Below are 6,643 nucleotides of genomic sequence, written 5' to 3'. Positions count from 1 at the left end.
TAAATTGTCCAATTTACTCGGATCCTTCTGTGGGAATGTTTAGTTCAATGACTGCATAATTATTTGTGTTATTTTTATAATCTTTTAGGAATTTAGAGAACTGCCACGCTAACCAAAATATCAAAAGAGAACGCAAAAGCCACAAAGCCGAGGCAGACAGCCCTTCTGGTTGCAGCAAGTGCTCGTAGCTGTGGCCTTGCCAGCAGCTCTCCCTCCAGCGACCCTGCCAGCTCGGAGACGGCAGCCCAAGCTGACTCCTTTAGGACCCTGCCATGGCGTGGACTGTGCCAAGGAATGATCAAACAATAGAGATAGAAATATAATACGATGCAAGACAGAAGTTTCATTCTCAAGAATTTGACAATTTTGATAAAATAAACAATATAAGAGAAGACATCATGATTAGAGCATGTGTGATGAACCAGAGGTGTGTCTGATCATAACCTGGAGTGATGAGTGATGCATTACACACTTGTGTTTGTCATTGAATGGTGTAAAATTTGGAAAGGAAGGACGGAGTCAGGAAGCCATTTCAGTTTGGGAAATCACATGAACGAAGACAAGGACCCGGGAATGAACCCAGCTTTGTTGAAATATTATGTAAACTACCTTGCTGAGCATGGCATACACCTTTCCAGCAGATCTTAATAGTTATGAAAACATTGATATATTTTATTTATGCATTGCACATTTTATTTTAATCACATTTAATGCCACCCTTCTTCTTCCACGCAATACTAAATCCAAATGGTAAACTCGAGAGGGAACAACACAGAGTCATCTATGACTTAACACAAATATTGGAAAGTGTGGAAAAAACTTAGTTATTCTTACCATTCATTGTCCCTTTCTTCCTCAATAATAAATGTCTCAAGTCTTAGTATCACACGTGGCCATATAGACAACCACGGGATTCCTCAACCCCTCTCGCAGCTAGGTGTGTCTATGTGACTAAGTCTGCACCAAAAGGACGTATGTGGAGGCGAGGTCTGTCACTTCTAGGATGTTCTTCAAGTTAGGGGACAATCACTTCTCCTTTCATGTGTTTCTGTCTGATGGCGGCTGGTGGAATTGAAGGACGGACCTTGGGCCATGATGTGAGACCACAGACGGAAGCTACGTGTGGCAACCAGCAAAACGTAGCAAAAACGTAGAGCAACAATTTAGAAGGAGTTTACATTTGGGATGAGGCACCGTGGCCGCCTGAATCGTCTTCTGGTCTAAGGCAGCATGATGTGTGTGAGGGTGTGTGTGTGCGTGTGTGTGCGTGAGTGTGTGCATGCGTGTGTCTGATGCACAGCCAAGCCTAATTGTAACCAATATAGAAGGTAAAAAATGATTCTTCTGTCTAAGTCTTACCCCTGTGACATACTGATGTTAATTGAACATGAGGAATTGTTTTCTTTTGGAAATTAACATACGCTTGTATCAGAGAAATGAAAGACAAACTCTGTACAAGAACATTATTCTAGTTTATGATAGTGCTAGTGTTAGAATGCATTTCCTCTAGCATGCTCTTTTCAATTATTAAAATGTTAGACTTCATGTATTCTTCTATGAAGGTACTTAGTAAGTCCTATATATTTCTACCTTTTTTTTTTTTCCTTTTTGTCTTTTTTACTGACCGGTAATGGGATTGCAACCCTCGGCGTCGCGCCTGTACTGGGGACCGGCAACGGGATCGCAACCCTTGGTGTTACACCTGCACCTTGCTCAGCCAGTGAGCGGGAACCGGTCTCCACATGGGATCCGAACCCTCCGCAGGAGCACCACCGCGCTCCCAAGCGATGCACTCTCCAGTGCGCCACTGGCTGGCCCTACCTTTTTTTTTTTTTCTCAAGGTCTGTTCCTGCAAAGCTTTATCTTTTCTTTTTGTGGTAGTGTTCCATCATCATTTGTAGTTTATCTTTTATGTATCCTAATATTATAATACCTTATCTTCCACTACTTTCAGAATCAATATTGATGGTTCAGACATTTTTATCCTTTCACGTTCTAAACACTTTTTAAACAGTTTTAATATGTAAATTAATGTTTGGAAACAGAAGAAAATCTGGCCGAGCCCGTGGCGCACTCGGGAGAGTGTGGTGCTGGGAGCACAGCAGCGCTCCCTCCGCAGGTTCGGATCCTATATAAGGATGACCGGTGCACTCACAGCGCTCACTGGCTGAATGTGGTGCAGCCGGTCTCAAAAAAGGACAAAAAAAAAAAAAGAAGAAAATCATAAGTGATCATTTTTATTTATTGCCCATCAATATGAAAAAAATTTACTAGTTATCGTTAGCTTAATGACTAATTAAAAAATACTGCAATAAAATAAAAATTAGCTATACATAAACCTTTTAAAACATAATCAAGGAATACAAATACACATTAGTATACAATGCACACATATACATATGTGTGACATATATGTATACACACATATGTATCACAGACAAATATACACACATATAAATACATACAGAGACATTTTTGTGGGAAAAAAGTGGGTATGAAGATAAAGACTGATTAGCACATAGAAAGCCAAGAAGGAAGTTCCCTCTAGTTTTCAAAGAGGAAATAACGTCCTCTTTCTCACTGCAAGTTTTGGTTTAATGGGGTGAGATGAAGGTAACTGGGGTGTTCATGTCACATATTTGGAGATAAGGTGATGACAAAGCAAGCACAGTTGTATGTATCTTAGAAGAGACCAATGATTTTTAAAATGCAATTGAACCAGGTGTAAGTAGTCATGCTGGGTTAAAGGGGAAGTGGCCCTATGCTCTGTCCCTGGGTACATGGTAATAGAGATGAACAGTGAGGAGCGTGATATAATTTGAAGATGTCCATGCTTGTCTCCATAATGCAACTGTTGTTTTTTTTTTTTTTTTTTTTGAAGGCTTTGAAGCTCAGAGGCATCAGAATGAACACACACAACTCATCACCTAGAAGTGTCTTTGAAATAAAGAGACATATCTCGTCTCCAACACTCTGAGGAGCTCTCGTATGGAGCAATGAGCAAACGCATCTGGGTGCTGCTGCCACCAGCAAGAGAAGAACTACCGACACTTACTAATTAATGGGAACGATGACCTCCCAGGAGGACCCACATGAGTTTTCTGGTTGCTGTTCTCAAGAGCACCCATAGGAGCTTAATCGGGTGAGGGGGAGAAGACATTTATTAGTTGGATGACTTCTTTCCCCCTCAAAAAAGAAAATCAATTTATTTTTCCAGAACAGATAGTGAATTTGGGGGTAAGAGGGGTACTTGTCATTAGTCAGAGTCAATTTTCTAATTTTAACTTTTCTGTGTGAATATGTAACTCACATGATTGCTATAGCAAAAGATGTTACTTCTAATTCTGAGTTTCTGTAGTGTGGATGGAAAAAAACCCATTATATCTTTGGGATAAGAAAAAATGAGTGTAGGACGGTCAGGAGAATGGAGGTGGTAGCACAGTCCCAAAACTGCGGAGCGAGACATGTTGCATCGATATATGTCAAAATACACATAACGTATTCACTCCTTTATTACTGTCAATTTCTTTCATTATTTTGTTATCTCTATGTGGGTAGAAACTGTTTTATCCATCATATGCCTCCACATTTCATAATATAGTTCTATGCACTTGGTAAGAAGTAGGGATTACATTTTGTATATTCCAAATGGTTAAATTATTTATTTTAGAGATTACACTTTTAGAAATGTTTCCCTATACACTTAGTCAAAAATCTTAGGTACACAAAGTATTGAGAATATCAAAGGATATTGTGCTGATCTGTGATCCCCTGAATTAAGATAAATAAGTCTTGCCTAAAGAGTGTCATTATATATAGATATATAAAGTATATTCACCCGCACGAAGGCCTCTGAAGATTAAAACAAAAAAAAGATTTAGAGGCAATATGGTTGCTCTGTGTAGACTGACCTGGGGCATCTCAGAAGTGGTGCTGCCTCCATGTGACTGATCCTATGAATCCAGCCCTACACTTGGCCCCGTTCTTCCAAAGAATCAAGCACTAGTAGTGATCTCATTACTGTGGACATACATTTCTGTCTCTTGACTGCTTTCTCACTGTGTCCTCTCTACAAACTATATACTTTTGCTAAAGTAAAAGACCTCTTTTTACAAGAAACTTCTTTTTTCAAGGAACTTCTTTAGGGCAACTTTGACATCCTTATTCCTCAGGCTATAGATGAGTGGGTTCAGCATGGGCACAAGAGTAGTATAAAACACAGAGGACACTTTCCCTTGGTCCATGGAGCTGACAGATGATGGTTGCAGGTACGTGAATGCTGCAGATCCAAAGAAGACAGCAACTGCGGAGATGTGGGAGCTGCAAGTGCTGAAGGTTTTGGACCTGCCCTCAACAGAGTGGATGTTGATGATGCTGGCAATGATGATGATATAGGAGGATGGTAAGGCTGGGGGCACAGATGTTAAAGGCATTGAAGCACAAAACTACTACTTCATTGATACATGTACTGGAATAGGAGAGCTCTAGTAGTGAAGATCACAGAACTAATGGTTGATTATATCAGCCTTACAGAAAAGCACTCTCAGCATGCAGATGGTATGAGCTGTGGCACCAATCAAACCCATGATATATACTCCAAGTACCACCCAGGAGCACAGCTGAAAGGACATGGTGACACTGTAAAGCAAGGAGTTACAAATTGCAGTGTACTTGTCATATGCCATTGCAGACAATGCATGACATTCTGTCATAAGAAAAACAATAAAGCAATAAAGTCGAGTCATGCACTCAGCATAGGAGATGGTGTTCTTCTCTGTCACAAAGTTCACCAACATTTTGGGGGTAATGACAGTGGAATGGCAGAGATCAATGAAGGAGAGACTGCTGAGGAAACAGTACATGAGGCTGTGCAGGTGAGCACTGAACCTAATCAGGGCGATCATGCCCACGTTCCCCACCACCGTGAGCACATAGATTCCTAGAAAGAGGAGGAAGAGGGGCAGCTGGAGCTCTGGCTGTTCTGAGAGCCCAGCCAGGATGAACTGAGTCACTGAGGAATGATTTCCATCTTCCATTTTCCTCGGGGAATTTTACATAGAAAGAGAAGAAGAAAATTTGAGGTAGGTATTTATTGTCTCACCACATGACAAATTGTGAAACAGAATTCAAGTCTTTTCAGCCTGGTGTTTTCAGTTCTCTGCCTGTTTCTCATCTATGTTAGCAGCCAAAGACCCTGGGATCCCAGAAATATGGGACATGTAAAGAATTGTGAGACAGAACAATCACTATGTGGATTCCATGCTGTAAGAGTGGGTACGAGCACTGTCTCTGAAAACCCAAAGACATGTTCTGATAATTTCAGTTGAGTATTCTTAGAATGTCTCATGCTTTATTTGTAATCCTCTCAACACTTCTGAAGAACGAATGCTAATATGCCTATTTTACACATTAGGTAACAGTGGCTCCTGTGGTTAGGTGTGTAATGAGTAGGTGACCAAGGGTACGAGACAAGACCTGTCTGTCTCACCTTCCATCTCTTATTTTAGCTACACCTGTCTTCCCACCTACCTTTATGTCTTTGTTATATCAGAGAAACCATTCAATTAATGTGAAAGAAAAATGTACATGAAATACCAACAATAGCACATCAGCCATGATCCAGGCTACGCTCCCTTTTAGTGCATACTTTGGCTACTAGCACTGACTCAAAAATACAGAAAGAGTGACTCTAGAAAGTAACTGGATTGCTAACATTAGGTCTACCACTCAATTTGAACTCCACGCCCAGGAAGAATGTGAGTTTTGTAATGAGGAGAATTCAGAAGTGAGAAAGACTCAACCTCAAATTTGTTTCTTCCAAAAACACTAATGGAGTACTCACCATGTGCTAAGTACTATTGTTCTACCTGATGTGGTTCATCATCTTTGGGGCTTATGTTGGAGGACTGGAGCTGCAGAAAGTCAATCTTGTGTGATACATAGACTATAATAACAGTGTGCATGTTGTCATGGTATATTTTTCACTCCCCTTCAAACCAGAGCTTTTAACAGCACTTCCCAAGGGGCATGAAAGACCAAAGCAGAAAAAATATGTGTATCTCTCCAGCTCTAGGATGGGGGATTGGAAGAAAGCTTATGAATTCTGAGCACAGACACTGTGATGACTGTTCTATATCTTTAAAAAAGAAAGATCCAAGACATACCATTAGATGTTATTTGTGTATCAAAAAACAAAGGTAATGGGCCAGCCCAGTGGCACACTCGGTAGAGTGCAGCGCTTGGGAGCGCGGCAGTTTGGATCCCATATAGAGACCGGTCTGCTTACTGGTTGAGCGTGGTGCGGGCACGACACCGAGGGTTGCGATCCCGTTGCCGGTCGTGGTACTGGTGCGACACTGAGAGTTGCTATCCCGTTACCGGTCACGAAAAAAGACAAAAAGGGAAAAAAAAAACAAAGGTAAGAATATTTAGATAAGAATGGAAAGGTGGGAGATATTTCTTTTAATTTGGTGCTTAGAACTGTCCAGGTACATTCATAAATGTTAATTGATTTATTTCTCCCTCAGCAACCCTTACGGTACAGCGTATTATTCCTATTTTATGGAGAGGAAACTAAAATTCAGGGACTTGAATGATTTATTCATGGTGACTTTGTGGCACTTGAATATATAGACGTGCATGA

The 6,643-nt window shown here is 40.7% G+C and overlaps 1 pseudogene; it reads right to left on the bottom strand.

Annotated features, from left to right (window-relative positions):
- Positions 1-4,109: 4,109 nt before the first annotated feature.
- On the bottom strand, positions 4,110-5,036 carry LOC103588406 (annotated as a pseudogene).
- Positions 5,037-6,643: the final 1,607 nt, after the last annotated feature.

Source organism: Galeopterus variegatus, unplaced genomic scaffold, assembly GCF_000696425.1.
Source record: "Galeopterus variegatus unplaced genomic scaffold, G_variegatus-3.0.2 Scaffold569, whole genome shotgun sequence".
Taxonomy (NCBI): Eukaryota; Metazoa; Chordata; class Mammalia; order Dermoptera; family Cynocephalidae; genus Galeopterus; species Galeopterus variegatus.
This window is presented reverse-complemented; position numbering and strand designations above follow the sequence as displayed.